General features: G+C 40.0%; 1 pseudogene; it reads left to right on the top strand.

Annotated features, from left to right (window-relative positions):
• The first annotated feature begins 3812 nt into the window (after window positions 1-3812).
• LOC131235560 (rust resistance kinase Lr10-like) lies at window positions 3813-5102 on the top strand (annotated as a pseudogene).
• The last annotated feature ends 930 nt before the right edge of the window (window positions 5103-6032 follow it).

Here is a 6032-nt window from a genome sequence, read left to right as displayed (position 1 = left end):
AATATTAATACTTTGCATGGAAATGTAGTGGGATCTAAGAAAAGACTAGACTATGAGAATTCCTCCATGTTGTGGTACAGGCGGCTATGCCATATATCTTGTGAGAGATTAGACAGGCTTGTGTGAGAAGGAATTTTGCATTCTCTAGACTTTTCTGATTATAAAGTATGGATTGATTGCATAAAAGGCAAACAGACTAGAACGAGAAAGAAAGGTGCAACCAGGAGTGTAGATCTATTAGAGGTTATACATACAGATATCTGTGAACCATTCCCTACAGCCTCATGGAGTGGCCACAAATATTTCATTACCTTTATAGATGACTACTCTCGCTTTGGGTACCTATACCTTATCAGTGAGAAATCAGATGCCCTGGATGCTTTTAAAATCTATAAAGCCGAGGTTGAAAATCAACTCGATAAGAGAATTAAAGTTGTCAGATCTGACCGTGGTGGTGAATACTATGGCAGATATGACGAATCAGGACGCAATCCAGGGCCATTCGCTAAATACCCGTAGGATTGTGGCATTGTTGCTTAGTACACTATGCCTGGTACTCCAGAGCAGAATGGAGTTGCTGAGAGACGTAATCGCACCCTTATGGATATGGTGCGAAGTATGGTCAGCAATTTAACATTACCAGAATCTCTGTGGGGTGATGCGATCAAAACCGCAGTTCATATATTAAACAGGGTTCCCAGCAAAGCAGTAAGCAAAACTCCTTTTGAGTTGTGGAATGGGAGAAAATCAAGTCTCCGATATCTACATGTTTGGGGTTGCTCTGCTGAGGCCAAAATTTATAACCTGCATGAAAAGAAGCTTGATCCTAGAACCATAAGTTGTTTCTTCATTGGATACCCAGAAAGATCAAAAGGCTATCGATTCTACTGTCCTTCCCACTCCATCAGGATTGTTAAAACTGGGAATGCCAGATTCATTGAGGACACTGAAAACAGTGGGAGCACAAATATAAAAAATTTTGTATTTGAGGAACAAAGGACTGTGACTCCTGTCATAGTCAATCCAGATCACGTGGACATTAATAATGCAGTCGATCCTGCAGTCACTGTAGAGCACCACGTAGAACCTCATTTACAAACCACTGATGAGGAAAATCAAGATCAGACCCAACAAGCTGAACCATTAAGAAGATCTGAAAGAGAGAGAAGGCCTGTAAATCGAGACGATTACATCGTATACTTACAGGAACACGACTTTGATATAGGGGTGGAAAAGGATCCTGAATCCTTTACACAAGTCAAACAAAGTGCTGATCCTTCTCGTTGGTTTAATGCCATGAAAGATGAGTTGAAATCCATGCAGGACAATAAAGTATTGGATCTTGTAGAGTTACCCACTGGAATAAGGCCGATTGGTTGTAAATGGATATTTAAAACCAAACGGGACTCCAAAGGTAATGTCGAACGATATAAAGCCAGACTTATTGCCAAGGGTTTTAACCAACGTGAGGGCATTGACTTTAAGGAGACTTTCTCACCAGTCTCAAAGAAAGACTCATTCAGGATCATAATGGCTCTTGTAGCTCATATGGATTTAGAGTTACATCAGATGGATGTAAAGACTGCATTTCTCAATGGGGATCTAAATGAGAATGTGTACATGTTGCAGCCCGAAGGTTTTGTAGCTACTGGCGCAGAACATTTGGTTTGCAAACTTAAGAAGTCCATCTATGGGTTGAAACAGGCATCGCGGCAGTGGTACCTTAAGTTTCATGAAGTAATTTCTTCATATGGCTTTGTAGAAAACACTGCAGATGAATGCATCTACATTAAAACCAGTGGGAGTAAGTTCGTTATGATGATTTTGTATGTTGATGACATTCTGTTAGCTAGCAGTGATACCAGGATGTTGAGCGACACCAAGAAATTTTTATCTCAAAAGTTTGAAATGAAAGACCTTGGTGAAGCTTCTTATGTCATTGGCATTGAGATTCGCCGTGACAGAACACTTGGACTGCTCAGCTTGTCACAGAGGACCTATATTGCTAGGGTACTCGAAAGGTATGGCATGCAAAATTGTGCTTCAGAAAAGTCGCCCATTGTGAAGGGCGATAAATTTGGTTTATTTCAGTGTCCAAAGAATGATTTAGAAAAGAATCGAATGAAAAAATTTCCGTACGCATCAGTAGTAGGGAGCATCATGTATGCTCAAGTCTGTACGCGACCGGACATTGCCTTTGTCACTGGAATGCTGGGAAGATATCTATCTAATCCAGAAATGCAACATTGGAAAGCTACAAAGAAAGTATTACGGTATCTTCAGAGAACAAAAGACTTCGGACTCACATACAGAAGGTCTGATCAGTTGGAGTTGATCGAATATTCAGATGCAGACTTCGCAGGCTGCGTCGATACTAAGAAGTCTACTTCAGGATACATCTTCATGATTGTGGGAGGAGCAGTGTCGTGGAAAAGCGTGAAACAATCTACCACAACCTCATCCACTATGGAAGCTGAATTTATTGCTTGCCATGAGGCATCTAATCAGGCACTATGGTTACAGAGTTTCTTCTCAGGTTTGCGGGTACTGGAGCATATCCCGAAACCGTTGAGAATATTTTGCGATAATTCGGCTGCTATTTCCTTCTCTAGTAACAACAAGCATTCGTCAAGGTCGAGGCATATCGACATCAAGTATCTTGTTGTAAAGGAAAGGGTTCAGAATCATCAAGTGTCCATGGAATTCATCGGCACTAAGCAGATGATTGCAGATCCGCTCACTAAAGGGCTCCCTATCACGCCATTTCAAGAGCATGTAACATCCATGGGAGTCATTGATCCCACAGATGTTTTCAGTTAGTGGGAGTTGAGCGTACTTTGATTTTCTCAGACACTTAGAAATCTCGTTTTATACAGTTTGTTTGGATGATTTTGATATAAAGATTTATTTCTGCTTATTTATATATATGCGCAAATTTTGAATAAGTGGAACTACAGTTGTGTCTCGTTGGAGACATGAAAAAGCTTCAGGACCTCTTAAGGATAGGCACATATTATCACACTAAAGTGTGTAATCCTTATACCACATTTCCTAGTTCGTGATCTATGTCGTTAAGATTGAAAGTATTTGTGATCGCGCTTAGACTCACTTCGCCTAAGTTAAATGTTGTGATGACTACCGCGTTTCGATACTGACTGTTTTGATGGACCAGATTGAATAGCATTACTCATATTGTCCAACTGTTTTCATTGGTTAACCATTCAGATATTTTCTTAAAATATCAAAACTTGTTTACAAAATTATTATATATATGACTATCATTGACGTTGCTCAATGAAGCCCAAGTGGGAGAATGTAAGAACTCTATTTAGTGGGCCTCACTGATCAACGGTCTGGATTGTTATATAGTTGGACTGGATGATTGAGTAGACCAGTGGGCCCCACTTTCAGGTGATGCGCTGCGCAGTCTATCTGCGCAGCTCTGCGTACTAGGGCTGGAATGCTATAGCTATCTTACGCAGACAGCAGTTTGAGTTGAACTAGGATGCTACAACGTGGAGCATGGGAGAGAGAGTTGTGATGGGTTTCAAACTCTCTCTCCACAGACTCTATAAAAGAGAGCTGGGTCCCCAATCCTACACCACAGCAAAAATTCGAGTCTCATCTACTGATTTGCAGAAAGGGTGTGAAGGAAAGGAAGATCCTAAGCTCTAAAGGAATTCTGGTATTCTTATCCGGCTTCCATGGCGGCGTCTCAGCTAGGTAAGCTATCTGAACCCCTGATCGCCATGTCCCATGCACAGACAGATCCGTGGGCCTATTTCGCATCTAGATTAGATCCCACAGCCACTCTATATGTGGGAGCTTTATTGGGTGTATTGCATCTCTTCGTTGTGATTATCTATGTGATCTATCGGAGATACAAACGCATGAGTGGTAAAAAGAAGTTACAACACAACCATGAGGCCCTGGGTCCATCTAGGTATTCCTATTCGGATATCGCGAGAATGACTGATAATTTTAAGGAAAAACTAGGTCAAGGAGGTTTTGGATCCGTTTATAAAGGTATACTTCATGATGGGCAACCTGTTGCAATAAAGATGTTGGATAATTCAAAGAGTAATGTTGAAGAATTCATCAATGAAGTTACCACGATTGGTAGAATTCATCATTTCAATGTAGTGCAATTTATTGGCTTTTGCTTTGAAGGGTTGAGATATGCTCGTGTTTGAGTTCATCCCCAATGGACCTTTAGAAAAATACATATTTTCGAATGATGGAAAGAGCCAAATGATTACTTGGGAAAAACTATATGAGATTGTGCTAGGCATTGCCCATGGGATTGAATACCTGCACAGAGAATGCAACATGCGAATACTCCAGTTCGACATCAAACCACACAATATCTTGCTAGATGGCAACTTCAATCCTAAAATTTCTGATTTTGGACTCGCAAAGCTGTGCCCCAATGATCACAGAACTGTCTCCACTAGTGCGGGAGGGACCACGGGATACATGGCACCAGAACTATTTGCAACGAATTTTGAAGGCATCTCATACAAATCCAATGTTTATAGTTTCGTAATGTTGCTATTGGAAATCGCTGGAAGGAGTAAGAATTTCAATCGACGCGTAGAACATTCAAGTCAGGCACACTTCCTGACATGGGTTTACAACCGAATCACTCTAGAGGGGGACATGGAAATTAGCAATATTGGGACAAAGACCGATGGGGATATCGCTAGGAAGATGGCAATAGTTGGGCTTTGGTGCATACAAACAAGTCCAGACAGTCGCCCTTCAATTAACAAAGTTGTGGAAATGTTAGAAGGTAAGAATGAGCTTCTTGAAATGCCACCGAAGCCTTTACTTGCTTTCCCAGAGCAACAACCTATCGTAGATCTTTCTCCGTAGCATTGTTAAGACGTCCAAATATAGATTGATTATTGTCGATTTTCTCTATCTATCCATCAAAGTTCAATCCATTTATGTATTAATTGTTTGGGAAGTCCATGTTTTCTACTTTGTTATGTTTAAATTATTGCAAAATGGGTGGATGGAAAAGACTGGGAGAGTCCAATCCATTTTGTGAGAAGGAAATTTCTAATGCATTCGAAAATTTGGAAATTTCATGTTTACTACTTGGTCATGTGAGAACTTTAAATACTTTTTGAAATACTCACATGGATAAGTGATGTTGTGGGACTAATAATCGCTAATTGTGCAACATTTTCAATTCTTTGTATGTAACACTGCTTTATATACTTTTTCATGTTTTCAAAATATGTTCTTTTAGGCAAAGCTAATAATGGCTTGGCTTCTCCAAATCTATTGCAATTAGAGAAAATAAGTTGTCTTTCATCTGAAAAGAAACATATTCCTTATTTACTTAATATTGTTATGAAAAGACTCTTGAGCCGCTGCTGATATTTGCATTTGAGATCCAATCCTAATCTGCCTGGAGAAAGATTATGACGATGATGATGATGACAGTGAATCGCTGCTTTAGCTCATGACCATATGCCAAAACATTCTTTGAATTAAACACACAGTTCATATATGACATGAAGCTTTGATCCATTCCTTTTTTTGTTAACACACCCACACTACATGGGCGCCACTCGAACCCTTGACATCTTCGATGAACACAGAGCCATGCATTGAGACCTGATCCACTGCTTAGTCCAGCCAAAATTGTGGCCACCTAGCCACCCCCCACACATTTGGGTTTTATTTTATTAATGAAGAGTCGCATGTGAACGTGCCTACATATAAAGTAGGTCGCATTTTGCTGATGACATGACCAAAACATCAACCAGGTCCACCTACCTAGTGATTCACCACATTGTACCTTGGGTGCCACTTGATGCAGCAATTAAATGTCCCCACATGCACTACATAAGTCACAAATGATTGTATGTAAAAGTGAGTGAGGACTTGGCAAAACCCAAAGAAATAACTAAAAGATTAGAAAGAGATTTTTGTATAAAAATGTAAAAGTCTCGGTTTGCAAGGTAAATAAACTAGATTAGTAGGGATATTAAATGGTAACTATTGTAAATAAGCTTTTG

This window comes from Magnolia sinica, chromosome 19 (genome assembly GCF_029962835.1).
Source record: "Magnolia sinica isolate HGM2019 chromosome 19, MsV1, whole genome shotgun sequence".
NCBI classification, from domain to species: Eukaryota; Viridiplantae; Streptophyta; class Magnoliopsida; order Magnoliales; family Magnoliaceae; genus Magnolia; species Magnolia sinica.
This window is presented reverse-complemented; position numbering and strand designations above follow the sequence as displayed.